This window comes from Cervus elaphus, chromosome 20 (genome assembly GCF_910594005.1).
Source record: "Cervus elaphus chromosome 20, mCerEla1.1, whole genome shotgun sequence".
Classification (NCBI taxonomy): Eukaryota; Metazoa; Chordata; class Mammalia; order Artiodactyla; family Cervidae; genus Cervus; species Cervus elaphus.
Genome location: NC_057834.1, coordinates 104,334,796 through 104,354,261, shown reverse-complemented (window position 1 = coordinate 104,354,261; position 19,466 = coordinate 104,334,796). Strand labels below are relative to the sequence as shown.

At 42.0% G+C, this 19,466-nt stretch overlaps 1 long non-coding RNA gene and 1 pseudogene across 1 annotated transcript; both read left to right on the top strand.

The window, feature by feature from the left end:
- Positions 1 to 3,224: 3,224 nt before the first annotated feature.
- LOC122677767 overlaps positions 3,225 to 19,466 on the top strand; it is a 48,009-nt pseudogene continuing 31,767 nt past the window's right edge.
- LOC122677768 lies at positions 5,183 to 18,516 on the top strand. Its single transcript, XR_006335913.1, has 3 exons — positions 5,183 to 5,330; positions 5,941 to 6,021; positions 16,067 to 18,516. It is a non-coding gene; the product is annotated as an uncharacterized LOC122677768 (long non-coding RNA).

Below are 19,466 nucleotides of genomic sequence, written 5' to 3'. Positions count from 1 at the left end.
TCACGCCAAAGTAAAGCTCTCACCAATTCCTTGTTTTATCTTAGCTTCAAAGTCAGGGCCAGTGTTAGGATAGGGTGAGTCTTTGTGGAATTTAGGAACAGCAGGAGTGGAAAAAAAGGGAAAGGGTCTCTAGTCCTAGGCAAGCAGAGATGATGCAACAGACCCTCTAAACTGTCCTCTTCTTTTGCCTCCACTTTGAGTCCTGTCATCAGAGGCAGAGCCCACCACCTTGGCACCTCCAGTGAACAGGAGTTAAGTAGTTAACGGGAGCACGGCACCAACATCAGGTCAAAATGCCTTGTCCCTGAAGAAGCAGCCCCCATGACCACTTCCAAGAAACTTGCCCAGACCTCCCCTGCAAGTGTGACTGACAGCATTTTCTACCATTCATAGAACTTTTGCTTGCCTTTATCTTTTCAATAGCATGTTGTGTTAAAAAAAAATCTATTTATAAGATCTTCTTTCTCGGACATACTAGAGTATGAGCTACCAGCCACAGGCTATTAAGCACTGCTTTCCTACCTATCAGCCGTAGACTGGGGAGAAAACCATTCACAATGGCAATAAATATAATTACTACTCAGGGATAATATTAACCAAAAGAAAAGAAAATGTGTAAGACCTATTTGAGAAAAAGGGATGCCAAAATTTTAAACAAATTATAAGAGCAATATTAATAGTAAATGGTTTACCATCTTCTTGCTTAGTCACTCAGTTGTGTCTGACTCTTTGTGACCCTTTGAATGTAGCCCACCAAGCTCCTCTGTCCATTAGATGTTTTAGGCAAGAATACTGGAGTGGGTTGCCATTCCCTTCTCCAGGAGATCTTCCCGACCCAGGGATTGAACCTGCTTCTCCTGTGCCTTCTACATTGCAGGCTAATTCTTTACCCACTGAGCCAAATGATTTACCAAAGCACCATTCTAGGCATTTTTGCATATTTTGCATCATTTAATCAACAATCCATGAGACTGGTACCACAGTACTTCTCATTTTACAGGAAACAGAAGAAAGTAACTTGCCGGATGAGATTTTATCTTCATTGCTGGAAAGGTATGTGTTTATATATCTTCCCCAATTGGTTTTTAAAATATTTAACTCAAAGCTCATGAAAATCCCTGAACAAGGAAAGTTCACTGTTGTAAAAGGTTCATATTTTATGTAAGTGCTTAAGTCCTTAAAAGTCCTAAAGAATGTGCATCCAGTGTTGAAATCACCTTTGATTCTTTATACTTTCAGATATTTAACAAACTTGTTGCAATGTGCATGTATTGCTGAATTTTAAGCATTGTGAAAGACATTTTACCTGAATTATCTCAAGTTCCCCCAATACCATGAGGTAGGTACTATTTTGCCTTCATAGATTTTAGAAATGGAAGCACAGGGAGGTCTGCTAACTACTTTAGGTCACTCAGCTGGTTAAGTGGTGGTTTCAACTCAACAGCCTACATCTGGATGAATGAGTGCCTTAATAGCAGAAGTCCCAGGGTGCTGGGACTCAGAAGGGTTCCTAATTCAGGCTAAAGAGTCAAACAAAGCTTCCCCTTAGAGGAGCAGAGGGTCATCAAAGAACAGTGCATAGTATGTACACACTAACTATTTGACAAATAAGTTGATTAACCTAGCAAAGTGGGTAGAATTAGGGTGAGGAAGGACATCCCAAGCAGAATAAGTCTTAGCTCCAAATCCAAGCTGGACTTCATTTCAATATTTTGGTGCTACAAGTCCAGGAATGACTCTCCCTTTGGGGCCTAGTGTATCCTGGCAGGTGCCAGAGGTGCCAACTTGATACCATGCTGGAAACAGGCAAAATCTTCTATACCGACAGTCCAGACAAAACTGAAGAGCTGGTAAGACTCAAAGATGAACTGGTGCCAGACAAGAAGCCCAGTGCTAGGCTCAGCCTGTTTGCCCACACCCCCTGGTTAGCTCATCCACTGTTTCCAAAGTGACTCCTCTGGAATCATTCTGGACCAAGTAGGGACCTAAGGGGCAGTGGTTTTCAAATACTTTTTGCTCGTATTCCTCAAAAATCACGTTTTTATGTTCACATCTAAAATTTTGAATCATAAGTTTAAATAGTTTCAAAGGATATATTTTTCTAGTGTTTTTTTTTCTTTTTTTTTATGTTCTGAACATACCTTAAGTGTGTTTTTGTCGAAAACGGGTTTAGTTCATCTAGATTATGGAAAGTATTCTTATAAACAAATTGGCAATGCCAATCCCATCCGACAAATCATACTTTCTATTTTTTAAATTTTTTAAAAAATTATTTATTTTTGGCTTCACTGGGTCTTCATTGCTGCTTGCAGGCTTTCTCTATCTTCTTTGCACGGGCTTCACATTGCAGTGGCTTCTCTTGTTGTGAACTGACAAGGCCCACAGGCTTCAGTTGTTGCAGCACTGTGGTCTCAGTAGTTGTGGCTTGGCTCATGGGCTCTAGAGCTTCAGGTTCAGTAGTTGCAGCTCACGGGGTTAATTACCCCATACCCTGTGGTATCCTCCCAGACCAGGGAGCGAACCCACGTGCCCTGACCTGGCAGGCATACTCCCAACCACTGGATTACCAAGGAAGTCCCAGACAAATCATACTTTCTATCAGGAAACTTAGACTTCACATTTCAGTTCAAATAATGGTGTTGACGTACATCTTGGGGACATGTATCTTACTTCTGATTCTCAGTCCAATAGAGACAGAGATGGAGGGAGAGAGGGAAGGATGGGTGGATACATGAAGTGATGTATGTATGAATGGATGTGGGGATAGATGGATGAGTATATAGATGGATGAATGGATGAGTGAATGGACGGATGGGATGGAGATGCATGTTGCCTGGATGAGATGAAGTACCTCTTCTTTCAATATTTCTTATGGAAGCCTCCAAGCTGGGCATGTTAGGAATTTCTATTCAGAAACAGGCAGTCTCAACCAGATTTTTATACCAGGGGGAAATGTCCCCATAGTGAATCTAATGATCATTTCATAAAGAGGGAAGAGAAAGACTGAGAAAGAGATAGGGGAAGGTCATATCTCAGTCTTCTCAGGCATATCAGCTTTAGATACATGTGGAAGCTGAAATCCTGGAAACCAAGGCTTTTAAAGCTATTCAGGAGCAACAGTGTGTGGGCTGAGGGGCTGTGGTGCTATGATCTTTTCCTCAACTTTTCCTCCCTCATGCTCTTGCACAGACTCAAAACTGAGAATGTGCAAAGCCACGGAGAAAATGGTAGAAAATTCACCATGGCTGTTGCTGAAAAGAGCAATTCATAAATACGCTGTTCTCTTTTTAACTTTCCAGTTTGGCTTCATATTGTTTCTTGTGTAGGCTTTTATTCCTGAATGCTGGCTAAAATTCATAGGCTTAACCTACCGGCCTCAAAAATACTGGGTAGTTGCAGTATCTATCTATCTCTTTATAATAATTGGCTGTGTGCTTTTATTTATTTCTTTATTTTAAATTGACATCATGAGGACCTCACCACACAACTCCATTCATACAATCACAGAAGAAATACCAAGAAGAAACCACCTCAGCATCAAGAGCTAATTCTTATCAATGGAACTGATGTATCAATAATTCTTTTCTTTTTTTTCCCCCAAATATTCTTTCTTACAGCCAAGGGACTTTGCAACAAAAACTGAATGCAGGTATGTGAGCATTAAGCATTTATAAGTTTTTGGTATTATAATGTTGGCCATAATTAATCAACTGTCTCTTTTTGAGATGTAAAACAGTATAAACTGAACTTTTGAGATTAAGTACCATTAATGTTATAAATGTTCTCAAACATGAGTTATAAATGATGTTATAATGTGATTTCCTTTGTCTTGTGATTCCTACTCTTCTTGCTTGAAACTTGTAGGACTGTAAGCTGTGTTAAAGATTGTAAGCCTCAGTGGCCAGGGTGAACTTCCATATTTTTTGTCTTGAAAAGTTGGCTGGAGGACTGCAGCTGTCTCAGAGGGATAGGCTAAGAGAAGTCAGATGAGTGACGCAAGTCACTGGAACAGGAGAAGCAACTGATGAGCCAAGGTCCCCTCCCCAGGGGTAAATGTTATTCCTTAAAATGAGACACTTCACTGAGGACCTGCCTCCACCTGCTGAGAGCTGCTGCAGAGGAACACTGCCAGAGGCTCCGGCGGAGCAGAGGGCCACTTCCCACTCACACTTGTCTGGAGACCCACTGCAGACAGCAGACCACTGCTCATGCTGACATGCCTCCTGCCCAGACTTCTCCTTGGAGAGGTTCCCTACCCTCTTTTCTATATTCCCAACTTCGACTAACATGTCTTGCATGCTAATTGCTTGCGATAAACCGAGTGATTTGTGAACTGAATATTGGCCATGTTTTATTTATCTCCAAGCCATGATGTGTGCCCATACTTACTGCAGGGCCCTGTGACAAACATTGGGAACTTTCACTGAACCAAACTTGGGTCTGCTTGCCTGCATGCAGTAAAGCCAGTTTATTGACACTGGGTTATGATAAAGAAAAGCGTAGGGCACCAAGCAAGGAGTCCAAAGTAGCTAGTGCTCAAAATACTTGAACTCCCTGATGGGTTTCTAGAAAGTTTTTTTTTTTGGAAAGCATTTTCAAAGCCCAGGTGAGGGAGTGGAGTCCCAGGGTATGTGATCAACTTGGGCACAAGTTTCTGGTTGACTGATGGTGAGATAACAGGACAGTGTCACTTTATCGATCCTCAGGCTCCAGTAGGGGGCTATGTGCTCATGGCCATCAAGTAGTTAATCTCTTCTGTTTGGCAGAGGTTTTAGCATCTGTGAAACAGCTCAGGAAATGTGCAGCAAATACTGTTGTCTAGGTGCTTCAGAGAGGAACTGAAGCAGAGGATGGGGAAGGCTCTGATGCAGGAAGGCTACATAGAGTCCAGTGTGATTACAGAGCCATGGAGAGAAAAAGCAGCAGACATTCCACGGGGGTGGGAATGATTAAACTTGGAGATTGAAGAAAAGAGGGAAGTCAAGGTTGGCTCCTGGGGTCATGGGTGAATAACTTAGCAATGAGTGGTGGCGTTTATCTCCTTGAGATGCTGGAATCCTGGCAGTGGTGTAGGGGTGGAGCACAGAGGTGCCTGAGAATCAGAGCTGGAGATGGAACTCTGTGGTTATGGATTGGAAATCAGCAGTGACTTCTGGGCTGCATGAGATATCCTGAGAGGCAGCAAAGGGGTGGGATTGAAAAGGGATTGGTCCTAGAAATTTGCAAACTCTGCAAGGGGAGGGAGGAGCCAACAAAAGACTGGGTCAGCCCTCCAGCCTGCTCCCTCACTCTGCTCAGGGCTATGTCCTAGGGCTGGAGCTCCTCTCCAGGTAAGGCTGGTAGAAGTGTGGGGCAGGGGGTGGGTGATGAACTGGCCCCCTAGCTTTACGACCTGCTCTGTCTCTCACTGGCTCATGAGAAAGGCACCTTCCTAGGCCTCCATTACTCTGAAATTGGGGATATTAAAATAGTAGTGTCACAAGAGGAGAAAATGAAGATCAGGAGGAAATGATGGAGGACTAAAGTATTTGCTTTAAAAACATGGTTGGGAGGTGAAATTGACAGTATCTTTGGAGGCAATGGTATAAGTGAGAGCTTTGGAGCTTAGGGAACCCAGACTTTTGATTCTGTCTCCTCTATTCCCTCAACGTGAGGGCTGAATTTTATCCTCAATCTATTTCTTCAGAGTATTTCTGACTGTGGATAGATTTGAAAGTAGTCACTTTTTCTACATTTCCTTCTTTGTTAGAAGATTGATTAAATTCTTTTTCTAACAATAAGAATAACGTTTACTGTTAATGATCATATAAATTTAAGCAAACACATAACTAGAAAAGTAACTTCTTTTCTTCCTCGAGTACAAAATGGGTTGCTTTACTACATACTAAACCTTAAACTTTGAATTCTATTAATATGTCATGTGCTTTGCTTGTATTCTAGGCCCTGAGACACAGCTGCACAGGAGACCAAGTTCTGCTCTGCAGAGAACTCATCCTCCTTCCAGGACAAGGACCTCTGTGGGTGAGCAGTGGTAAAAAACATAATTCAGCCAATTTGAAGGTCAAATCGGGGAGCATCCCCTCTAGCAACTAGAAGGGTGCTCCCAGACATTCCACAAATGGAAGGGTTTTGATAAGAAGAAGGGTGGGGCAGAGAGCCATTAGGGAAAGAAAAGATTAGTTTTAGGCCAGGACATCTTTTGAGGGAAAAGAATGGCAGTTTCATCATGTAGACAGCTTCTTCCTTTGGGTGCAGGCTATGGAGAAGGCCCACAGGACAGATTATCTCCTTGGTGCCAATCAGAAAATTCCAATCCGGTTGGCCAAGATTACATTTCTGGGAAAGGTGGAAGCTGCAAGTAAGTCAAGTGTGGCATCTAGGATTGGTGTCTGGGCTTTAGCATGAGTGATGCCATTTTGGGCTTGTGGTTTTTCTTTAGTAGCAGCTTAGACTTGATAGTTGAGTGTTTTGGTAAATGGAGAAGTGGAGGGGCGTGGGAGCACACATATTTTAGTGAATCAGGGAAACTGACCTTTTGGACTGATGAAGAAAGAGTGTAGGGTGGGGATCCTTAACCTGGAGCTTTGGTGGTCTGGTATTATTAAAAGAACCATGCCTTTGTCACCACTAGAAATCATAGCTTTTTTCATTTCATGTTACAGTTTTGCGGGTATTATGAAACACAGTCTTATACTTTGCCAAAATTCAAAAATAGTTTAGATCTGCCAATCTTGTTAAATAATAGGTTAAGAAGCTCACATATTCTGTATCTCAAATTATTATTTTAATAACTGTATCATGCTAAAAATCCACTCATATTTGAAAGAAAATTCCAGTCTTTCCTGCCAGAGATCCTCAGTTCAGTTCAGTTCAGTTCAGTCGCTCAGTCGTGTCTGACTCTTTGCGACCCCATGAATCGCAGCACGCCAGGCCTCCCTGTCCATCACCAACTCCCGGAGTTTACTCAAACTCATGCCCATCGAGTCGGTGATGCCATCCAGCCATCTCATCCTCTGTCGTCCCCTTCTCCTCTTGCCCCCAATCCCTCCCAGCATCAGGGTCTTTTCCAATGAGTCAACTCTTCGCATGAGGTGGCCAAAGTATTGGAGTTTCAGCTTCAGCATCAGTCCTTCCAATGAACACCCAGGATTGATCTCCTTTAGGATGGACTGGTTGGATCTCCTTGCAGTCCAAGGGACTCTCAAGAGTCTTCTCCAACACCACAGTTCAAAAGAATCAATTTTTCGGTGCTCAGCTTTCTTTCTTCACAGTCCAAGTCTCACATCCATACACGACCACTGGAAAAACCATAGCCTTGACCGGAGATCCTAGACACCTTAAAATTCTATCCACTCTGGGTTCAGAACCCCTAAATCAATGTGGACAGTGAGGTTTAAACACCGAGTCTGGGGCAAACGTGGCAAGGTTCAGGTCAGGCTTGGAGTGCCATCAAAAGGGGTTTAGCACAGAAAGACTCAAGAAGCTTCTAATCCGTGCAGTAATGAGTGCTGATTTATGTTCTAAGGAACTTGCTCTAACAATATACAACAGAAGGGTGAACTGTGGAGAAAGGAAACAAGAAAGACTAGAAACATTTAGCAATATACACCCCAAAGATACAGGGCGGGGTGGGGGGATGCATAACTGTTTCAATGTGACATTTAATCATTTGATTCCTACTCATCTTATGTGACAATACGCTATGTTAAGTAGTTCAAAATGGAGTCACAGTGGCCAATGTGAGCCTCCACGAAGACTGCTTTTAAACATCTGATGTTAGAATGTGAATATTTAAATGTGACGTAATGTTAATATGGGTAAGGAATTTGTTTGCTAAGGGCCAAGGTTTGACTTCACTGGAACAGGAGCAACTGATGAGACAAGACCCCTTGGGGCGTAACTGGTACTCCCTATTACTCCTTAAAATGAGACCACTGAACTGAGCAGCTAGAAGGCTCTTGTTTGGGGACTGAGCCCATGCAGGTGGAGGTTCTGTGACTTCCTGCTCACACTAGTCCTGAGACTCATTTCCTGGGATGGAGTGGGAGGGCCGCCACTCTTTCCCACTTACATGACTAACTTACGGTGCCTGCGTGATTGTGTACAATAAACAGATCGAATTGTAGATTGAATTTGGCTCTGTTTTGCAGTCTTCAATTCCAGACTCACCTGGCCTTTCTGCGAGACTGCACCACCATAAACCAATTTCCCCTTAATCAGGGATGGAAAACAGCTTTGATTTGCCTTTTCTTGGCTTGTGACTGCCCTCATTTCATATTTGTTATCTACTTGCATTTCCTCTATGCTGAATTAACTTTTCAGAATGGGCAGCCTGTTCTTCGTGTGCTCTCCCCCCACCCCCAGCCCCCGAGTTTGCTGGCAGTTTCATGGACTTCCTTTTAGCTAGAGACAGAACAGATCATATTCCAACCCCGTTCTTTGTGACCACCCAGAGTTTGGCATTACTGTATACTTTACACATTTAATTACCTGAAAAGTCTAACAGTTCCTGCAGCTCCTTTGAAGGTGGAGAGGAGGGATATTTGGCCCAGCACTGGCCATCATCAGTTTTCTCCGACCAAGGAACCAGTTTTTTCAGCATTCCCCTGACTAATAAAATTGAGCATATTTTAATCTATTTACTGTCTATTCTAATTTCTATGGTTTTATATCTATTTACAAAAATGGGCTCATACCAGCCACGTTACCTGCAGATTGTTTTTTCCTCTAATGCACCTGGGACATCCCTAACCAGTACACTGTGTCTCTGGTGTGGTGTCTAGTAGCCACTCTGATTCCACAGTGGGCATTGAGCTTCTTTGGCTCAATCCTTTTCTTATTAAAGGGCATTGTTTTCTGAGTCTTTGTCATGAAAAACCCAGGACTGAACATATTGTTAAGTCCTGGTGGTTTCACTTCTGGTGTAACTTTTCAAGGGGAGGGTATATGTATTATTTCTGATTTTATTAGGTGTTCCAAGTTCCTAAAAAGTCATAACTATTCCAACTTCAGATAGGTAATAGTGATCCCATTTTTTTACATTATGCCCTTAACTTCTGGGCTTGGGCAACTTATCATGTTTAGTACTCATTGCTTTCAATTCTCCTTTTTTTAAAATTTAGTGTATCGATTTACACAAACTTTTATTATAAGAAACATGAATGATTTTTGTGGTGGTTTAGAATTTGTTATTCTCTCTTCTGTGAAGTACTTTCCTGTTTTAACTTTTTTGCAGTTTACAACTCTTTAATGACAATTGTCTATTCTGTGTTGTTAAATGGACTGTTCTGCACATGGAACCTTTTTTAAATCTTGAACATTTCATTGATTTTTCTTTATATTCATCTGATGAGGATTATGTGTTTGTTTTTACCTTTTGGATCACTAATTGATTATTTTAAAGTTTTGCCACAATATCATTTATTTCATTTGTTTTTTATTTATTACCATACATTTGCAAATTTATCTTTCATTATCCTTACATTGAGTCCTTTTCCATGCTTAATTTTGTACACTGTAATTTCTTCTCTTTGAGGAAAATGCTTACTTGTGTTTTGATTTTATTCTGCACAGTTTTCTGTTAAATTCTACTTTTATCTCAGCCTTTTGTCTTTTCTTGGTTTTGACTTAGCTATGTTGTTTGGGGTACAAAGATATTTATATTTGTGTATTACCATAACTGAAAATTTTTCTTTGCTTCATTTCATTCTCTTGACCTGAATTATGCTTTATTGGTCAGTGTTACCTTCTTCGTGCTTTAATTTTGTCAGCATTTATATGTACAATTTTGCCCTGATTTCCAGTTTTCTTTGGTAGTTTGCTTTAATACTATTTGTAGGACATATAGAGCAGTCTTGTTGCTGAATTGAACTGGATTTTACTCACCTGATGCATAGCAGCCAATCTACTGACAGTGGGTCATGATAAAGGAAAGTACAGCGTTTATTTGCAGGGCACCAAGTAAGGAGAATAGGTAGCTAATGCTCAAAGGATCTGAACTCCTTGCTTGGTGCCCTGAAAATTAACACTGTACTTTTCCTTCACCAAAACGTGGTGTCAATAGACTGAATTTGCTGCAAGTGAACCTAAGTTCAATTATGTAACAATTTTGGTGACCATGAAAGGACCACTACCCCAACTGGGTGTCTTTGTGACACATTGGCTCCTGGCAAGAGAGGGCTCTAAGATTCTATCCAGCAGCTTCCTGAATACCTTTGTCTCAGGGACAACCCAGAGCATCTGCCACCAATTGGGGGTCAATGGCCCTTGGTGCTTTCATGGTGCAGGAAACAAGGTATTTACTTGAGACACTTCTGCTTAGTAGAAGGGCTCATGTGTGATGACACCAGGGTATTCATTGCCACTTGGCTCTGACTGTGGTGGGATATTGATTTGGGGGACTGTCTGTACTGGACTAAGGAATCTGTAACCCTGAGGGATGCCTTGTGTTTGTGAGCTTGCTCGCTCCCTGGATGTTTGATAGTACCAGCTGTGAGCAACAAAGATGGGTATCAGAGCTCTGCTCCATCTTGTAGCCCCTTAGGGTATATTTTGCAGAATTGGGAAATTTTTAGTTAAGCACCTCGGAAAATGAGAAAAAAAATGGTATTCTATTGTAACGCTGTTTAGCCTCAGGACATCTTAAGATCTGGACAACACTGCTCCCTAATGGCTCTCTAAATTATAACACTGTCTTTGAACCAAAACTATTTTGTGAGACGGGAGGAAAATGGGAGGATGCTTCTTATGTACAGCCCTTATGCTATTGATTCAAAGTGAGCCTATCCAGAGAAAAATGTAGCATGCATGGAGTTATGATACAGAAAGAAATTTCCTCCAATAAAGAGATTTTAAAAGGTTTGCCCTATTCTCAGGAATCAAGAGACGGGGAATTAATTCAACAAATAAATGCTCCTAGATATCCATCACAACTGCCTCTGAATGATAGGCAAAATGTGGAAGCAGGGGCTGGAGCCATAGATCCCACAGTAGCCAATTCATTCTCACCTGCTCTGGCAGGAGCTGAGGAAGGAGGGGTTGTCTCCCTCTCATACCTGACAGAGCTTCCATTTTGGTCAGGGAACCACTAATGTTCATTCAGGGTGATTCCCACTGAGGCAGATTCACATTGGAGGAATAAATGCCCAAGATCATCCAGCAGGATTCATGTGGATCCATTCTCCCTTTTCAACCTCAGACATGTTGAACTGCAAAAATAATATGCCAACCTACTGGGATGACACTACCAGGATGGAAAATTCATTCTCTTTCATCTTTGCCAATCCCAATTGGGCTGATATCAAAGTTTGCTAACCACTCTATTGGCTGAGGAAGAGAAGAGGATGGAAATATTGCATTGACTAAAAAATTCATACGTGTTTTTCTGTACAATATTATGGAAAACCCTGAACAAACTTTTTGTGAACCCAATAGAAAAGGCTAGAGAAGAGGCAGGTAGAATGCATGTTGCTGCCCATGGCAAACCCATCCCAGCACCAGCAGCAAAAGCAATTCCCATCATAGATCCAGACTGGGAGGAGAGTGACCTAGGAGATAAAATTGGAATTGAGCGTTACAAGGAGTGCATTATGGTAGGGCTCCAAAAGGGAGAACCAACACTGGAGCTTTCATAAGGGAAGAAGTGTGCAAACAGCCACAGGAAAATCCCTGAGGTTTTGGAAAAGAATGTACAGGGTATAATGCCAATGTGCAGATGTGGATCCAGATAATCCAGAGAATTTCAAATTAGTTAATTGGACTTTGTGACTTAGAGTGCCCCAGTTGCAGAAGACATAAGGACTTTTTGGCTTGTTGTTATCTTATTTGGTAGAAACTGCTTTCAGTGTTTCATAGTAGGGAGGGAAGACAAGGTGGAAAAGAGACCCGTGAAATGAAGCAGCAAAAGTCCCTTTTGGCAGTGACACTCAGTGGAGAAATGGGAGACAAAAATCTGAGCGGAGAGTAAGACCCAGGGAACCAAGAGAGTGAAGGGTGGCCCACAGAAAAAAGCCCACCAATGGGACATGTAAAAGTGGGTCGGCAGCAGTCCCTATTGTAAGACAAGAAGGCAACGGAAAGAAAGTCTGCCTCAGCTTACAAAAGAAACTGGAAGAGGAGGAGAAAGCATTGTTCATGCTGGAGACGAGAGAGTGACAGAGGATTCTCTGAGGGGACTCTGCTTGGGGAAATAGTCTCCCACCAGGAGCCCTGGGTAACCCTTTTGTGGGAAGTAGATTGTCTTTCTGACTGGTACTGGAGCCACTTGCTCAGCTTTGAACACTGGATTCGCAAGGAGTTGGACCCAAAGAGTTAACCCCAAAAAAATACATCTTGGCAAGAGGAGTATCTAGAAAGCCTCTTCAAAAACTGTTTTTGCAATCCCTAGGCTGTCAGGTTGAGGCTCCTAATCTAAAACACAGCCTTTTTTTTTTTTTTTGGACGTGCCAGAGTGCCCAGTTGCATTGCTGGGGCAAGATTTTTTAACTAAATTGAATGCTAAAGTGACTTTCACTCCTGAAATACTGGATATAAAGGTACCACTGGAACAAACTTGTGCCTTGCAGCAGCCCTCCCGTCAGGGGATGGAGGAGTCACTACCAGTGTCCCTGAAGACACCTTGCAGCAGGGAAGCCTGGGAGCACGGACTGATAGGTGGACAGGAAGAGTCTGGATGGCCGTAGCAGTTAAGGTGAAGCTGGACCCTTAGGCTCTGAGCTTAAGGCAATATCCCTTAAAGGAGCAAGCAAAATAGGGATCCAGACCAAGGCTGGATTGGCATTTTGAAATACTTGCTTATTGGACTCCCTCAGTCACTATATAATACTCCCAGCCTGCCTTTAAGAAGCCTGGCACTGAGGACTACTGGTTTGTTCAGGACAGAAGAACCATAAATCAGATAGTGAAAGATATTCACCCTGTGGTCCCCAATCCCTATATTCTGCTGATCCTCTTACCTGGAAACTTTCATTAGGCTTAGTAGAGGTCTTTTTCTGTGTTATTTTGAGTCCTGAATCCCAAGAGCTATTTGTATTTGTTGGGAAGATCTAGAAACCAAAGCAAGCAGCAATACTGCTAGACAGTATTGCAAGGACTTAAAACACCTTCACGGTGTTCAGGAAAGTGCTAGCTAAAGATATGAGGGAGCTCCAGCTACAGGAGGGAGCTCTGCTCAGATATGTGAATGATCCTCCACAGCTCTCAATACAAAGAACACAAGTGAAAACACTGGGACTATTTTGAACCGTCTGGCCAAATGAGTCTATAAAATCTCTTGGAAAAAGGCCCGAATTTCCCAAACATCAGCGAAATATCTGGGATCCAAACTGAGAAAAGGCCAAAGGAATAGGCTCCAGGACTGCCAGGAGACAGTAGCCAGGGTGCGGTGGCCACCACCAAAGGCAGGTGCATCGGTTCCTGCAATGGCAGGATTCTGCTGCACTTGGATCCCCAAGATCCCCAGCTTAAGCTAATAGTTAAACAGTTGTATGAGGCCCTAAAAAAGACTGCCAATAATGCCGTAGTGGGAACTGGAGAATGTCAAGAGACTTTCCTAACAATGAAGAAAGAAACTACTGACTGCTTCTGTTCTGTGTTTGCCAGGTTTGAAAAAGTTATTTGATCTTTTTAAACATAAAAGACAGGTAGTGAGACTGGAGGGGCTTCCCTGGTAGCTCAGCAATGCAGGAGACCCTGGTTCAAATCCTGGTTCCAGAAGATCCCCTGGAGAAGGGCTAGGCTACCCACTCCAGTATTCTTAGGCTTCCCTGGCAGCTTAGACGGTAAAGAATTCACCTTCAATGCAGGAGACCTGGTTTCGATCCCTGGGTTGGGAAGATTCCCTGGAGGAGGGCATGGTGACCCACTCCAGTATTCTTGCCTGGAGAAGCCCAATGGGCAGAGGAGCCTGGTGGGCTATAGTTCATGGGGTCACAAAGACTCAGACATGACTGAGCAACTAAGTACAGCACAGTGAGACTGGAGGTATTGACCCACAGTCGATGAAACGCCCAGTATCCTATTTCACAAAGGCTTTGGACAGTATAATCCAGATGTATTTGAGAGTCATAGCTGCTACTCTGGATTTGTTGCAAGAAGCAGAGGAATTCACTCCAGGACAGCCAACCATGGTGTGTACATCCCACTGCGTGTTGTCACTGTTGGAACAAAAGAGTGAATATTGTCTCACTTTAGATCACTTGGGAGGATATCAGGTAATTTTACTTGATAATTCTAATGTGACCCCAAGACTGTGTCCTCCTTGAACCTAGCCACCCTGCTCCCAACCCCTTTGGGTGTCCCAGAGGTACATGAATGATTATTGGCATATCACTGAGCAGGTGCTTGGATCTGATTCTAATTCCCTTTGGAGATCCAAACCTGGAGATGTTCCCAGATGGAAGTAACCTCTATACCACCAAAGCTGAAGGACCAGATATGCAGTGGTAACCTTGCAGGAGGTCTAGGAGAGGAGGCTGTGTCATCATGTATCTTTGCCCCCAAAGCTAAAATTATTGCCCTTACTTGACCTTTACATCTCAATGAAGGTAAAAAAGTCAACGTCTATACTGACTCGAAATATGCCTTTTCAGTTGTAAACATACATAGGGTAATTGGGAAAAATAGACTGCTCACTTCTGAAAGAAAAGAAATCAAACACACCAAAGAAGTTTTGAAGCTGCTAGACACAGTGCTCAAGCCAAAGGAGGTAGCAGTTTGCACATTGCCCAAGACATCCGAGATCTGACTATTTTGTTTTGAAAAGGAACAGCACAGCTGACCAAACTGCTAGAACAGCCTTCAGGACAAAGTGCCTTTGGTTATAGCCCTGTTTATTTAGCCCCACATATGCTGGTGGCTCAGACAGTAAAGAATCTGCCTGAAATGAGGAAGACCCAGGTTTGATCCCTGGGTCAGGAAGATCCCCTGGAGAAAGGAATGGCTACCCACTCCAACATTCTTGCCTGGAGAATTCCATGGACAGAGAAGCCTAGTGGGCTACAGTCCATGGGGTCAACAAAGAGTCGGACACAACCAAGCAGCTAACACACTTACACACTCACCTGAGAACATCGAAATATCATGAGAATGGTGATATGACCTTACCCATTTGGGATCAAATGATAAATGACCAACGAGTGGTTTTAATTCATGACTATCTAATGGAGAAAGTAATTGGAGCAATATACATGAGCACCCATTATAGGCATCCAGTGGATACAGGACTACATTAAAAGACCAAATATGCAAAGGCAATTCAAAGATTATTACAAAAGTGTATGCTTTGCGCTAAAAATAATTTCAAGATGAGATCTCCCCCGTCTTGCACAGAGTCCAAGCTAAAGGGGAGTGCTTGAGAAAGATTGGCAAGTAGACTTTACAATCATGCCTAAAGTAAAAGGAAACTTTACTTACTAGTGATGGCAAACACCTTTACAGTCTGCTTAGAATCATTCTCTTGCTGGATTGAAAACGTTTCAGAAGTAGTAAAGGTCTTGCTCTATGAGATAATTCCTAGATTTGGGTTACCGAGCTCAATTAGTTCAGAGTAATAATAGAGGTAGCTTAATTGCTAATGTGATTCAGTAGGTGTCTAAAAAATGTGGAATAAATGGAATTTGCATGTATTTTGGAGGCTACGATCAACTAGAAACATACTTTAAAGAGGAAGATAGCTAAAATCTGTCAAGAATTAACTTAACCTGGGAAAGAGTGTTACTGCTTGCATTGCTTAGAATTAGAGTGGGTCCTAGAAGTAGACTCCAGTTGAGTCCTTACGAAATACTGTATGCTCTATTCTGAGCAGTTATATGATCAGACATGTGATCAAAAGGTAAAAGAACTAGACACTGTAAGATATGTGCATATGCTGGGGTTAGTTTTAAATGTTATTCCTAAATTTGCTACTAGTAAAGTGATGTTTCCCACAGATGTCCCCCTCTAGCATTTTAGACCTGGAGACTGGGTGCTCCTAATAATGTGGAAAGATGTATACCCAATAACCAAATTCAGCCCTGGTGGGTGAGGACTTAGGTTCTACTACTAACCCACTCTTCTATTAAATTGACAGGAATCAAACCGTGGATCCATTGCATACGGGTGAAACTGGCTTCTGGCCCAGCCACAGATTCATAGCCCTCAGAAGTTGCAGAAAAGACAACGAAAAAGCTGACTGAAGCCAGTACTCCTTGCTGCAAGTCTGGACTAGGGCTTCATTTAAAAACAGAGAAAGTATCTTAGATAACTAGTGAATGACTAGTGGCCATCCATCATAACATTTATAATTGACTGGAGCATTTTTCTGGTTTATTACTTGCTTTTATCCTTTTGTTTGCCACTTCATCTAATCATTTTACCTGTGATTATATCATAGTCAAGCAAATCTGTAATTTGTTGTGATATTGATAATAGAAGATACTTAAACCTTCCTTTATTTTAGTTTAAGCCTTGTGATAATAGGATTAGTACCAAAGTTGAGCACCAGTGCTATTTTCCCATACAAGCTGTTGGCCCCAACAATAATGATGGCTCTTGCTTTTCTTTACTGTCTCATTCCACTGGTGTCTGCCACTTCCTGGAAGGAAAATAGGTTATCTCTGAACATAGACAGAGGTGGGAATTTAAATGATTGTGTGAAGTGTCAAACCAACCATGAATTGGTGGTTCCCATAACAGATTTTGATACTGTTCCGGACCCCATTACCTTCTATAATCATCCTCCTTTAGGTGTCACATGGCAAGTTCAGCTAACCAAGGAACATCACAATATTCCAGTCCCTTGTTTCAACCTGTCTGAGATAATTTCCGTTGGAGGAAAAGTTACTACTGGTCCCCCTCGGTCCCTCAAATTTATTCTGAAAAAATGTGATGAACAAAATCCCCTGAAATGTACAATTGACAAATGTGTAAAGTCTAAAAATGACACTAATTTGTGTCAGAGAGCCAAACAAGTTGGGTATCACGTAAATGGACTATGGAAGGCTTGCAGTGGCTCTCACCCCTGGCTTGATAACATAATCTCTGAACTCCCCAAAAATGAAAGAATCAATGACACTACTCTGGGAGGTATAACTTGCTCCCCTCGAGGATATATCTTTGTCTGTGGCACAGGGAGTGATTCACCTTCACGGGGGTGGGCACATCGCTGTTTAGACAGCTGGCAAATGGAAGGGTCATGCCTACTGGGACGTTCTGTGCCCCTTTCTGGGCACAGCCTTAAGAGCATTACTTCCCTCTCTAACTCAAACATGCGTCTTAGAAGAGAGGTATCATCAGGCTACTAGGACAATATAGGACAAAGTATTTTTGGCAACCTCACACCAATTGCCAGAGTTTACATCAATAGAGATATGATTCATAATCTAGCTGCCACAATTGGGAAATCTGCCAAATTGTTGAGGACACAGCTTAAAGTATTGCAGCCCAACAGATATCTTTGAACTCATGTGGTTCTAGATAATAGAATAGCCTGTGATTTCCTATTGGCAAAACAAGAAAAAGTATGTGCAGTGGCTCATACCACATGCTGCACATACATCAATACCTCTGGAGAAGTTGAAATCTGAATAAACAGAATAATTCAAAAGGCTACCTAGTTATAGGATGTACATAAAGAGGATACACACCAAAACTTATTTTCCTGGTTGCCATCTGGAATAGGGGGACTCTTTTGAGTACTGTTACAAAGTTCCATTGATCATCATCCTCTTTGTAATAGGTTTATTAATTTTCAAATATTTGTTCAGATGGTATGACAAAGTGGTCAAAGAGAGAGATCATGTTTTCATGGTGCAAAATGCTGACTCTAGGCCTGGGACTTGAGAATTCTTTGAGAAGAAGGTCCAAGACTTTTGCTCCTCTAATCCTGGAGAATCAACATCGCCCTTGTTCAGCAGGAAGTAGCCAGAGTGGTCGTCGCCCCTGTTCCCCTCTGGATTGAGGAGTATCAAAGAGCAGAGGGACCTGAAACTGAGCAGGACCCTTTAGGACCTTGCTGGGTACAACCCTCTCTTGTCCCTACTTGTTGTTTGTAGAAAAAACTTGAGATTTTTAGGTCTTCCCAGAGTTCTAAAGAGCAGACTCAAGAAGTTGATGATTACAGAAATGAGTAAATGTAGAAATAAAGGAAAAGCAAAGAAGCAGAAAATTTTAACCATGAAACAGAGTCAACAAGACTTCTAGTTCTTCCTCGAGGCATATAGATAACAATCTGATGCAACATATCTTTGAGTTGTTTTACAGAACCAGTACCACATGATGAAACCTGTTGACCTCAGCCAAGATGACCCAAACAAGTTGGAGCCAGAAGAATGATGATCAAGATGCCAGATATCACTTTATTGCTTAACACCCAACCAATCAGAAGAATCCATGAGCTAATCACGTGCTTGAGAGCCTTACTCTTAATTTTAGTCTTTAAAAACCTGTGCCTGAAAGCCACTGAGGAGTTCAGGTCCTCTAAGTATTAGTTGCCCATTCTCCTGCTTGGCATCCTGCAAATAAATGTTGTACTTTACTTTACCACAACCCTATGTCAGTAGATTGGCTTTGCTCATTTGGGTAAGCAAACTCAAGTTTGACTCAGTAGTAATGTGTTCCTGTTGGGAGAGTTCAGTGGTTTTCCTTAATGATTTTTCAGTTTGTTGAATATTAGGAGCACTTTCAAGGATAAAAAAGAATAAACACTCATATCCATTAGCCAGATTCAGAACAAACGTATTCCTCATTTTTCTCATCTATTTCTTCTCTTTTTTCTAAAATATTTTAAAGTAAATTCCAGATATCATGCCATTTCACCCTTAAAAACTTCAGTACCTGTCTCTAAAAATATATGGGTGTTTTCTTTTAAAAAATCCAACATTTTTGTCCCAGTTAATAATTTCATATTCTCTAATATTGAATATTCAGTCCATATTCAAAATTTCCTGCCCTTCTACAATTAGTTTATTCAAACTAGGATCAAAACAAGAGGCACACAATTCTCTCCATCTGCTAAACTAGTACAGCCTCTCATTCCCCCAATCATTAAAACACTGAAGCACTGTTGAAGATTCTATCTGGTGGATTTTTCTGGTTGCTTCCTCATTGTTCTTCAGTCACTCAGTCATGTCTGACTCTGTGTGACCTCATGGACTGCAGTGAGCCAGGCTTCTCTGTCCTTCTCTATCTCCCAGAGTTTACTCAAACTCATGTCCACTGAATCAGTGATGCCATCCAACTATCTCATCCTCTGTTGTCCCCTTCTCCTCCTGCCTTCGATCTTTCCCAACATCAGGGTCTCTTCCAATGAGTCGGCTCTTTGCATCATGTGGCCAAAGTATTGGAGTTTTAGCATCAACCCCTCCAATGAATACTCAGGGTTAATTTACTTTAGAATTGCCTAGTTTGATTTCCTTGAAGTGCAAGGAACTCTCAAGAGTCTTCTCCATCACCGCAGTTCAAAAGCATCAATTCTTCCATGCTCAGCCTTC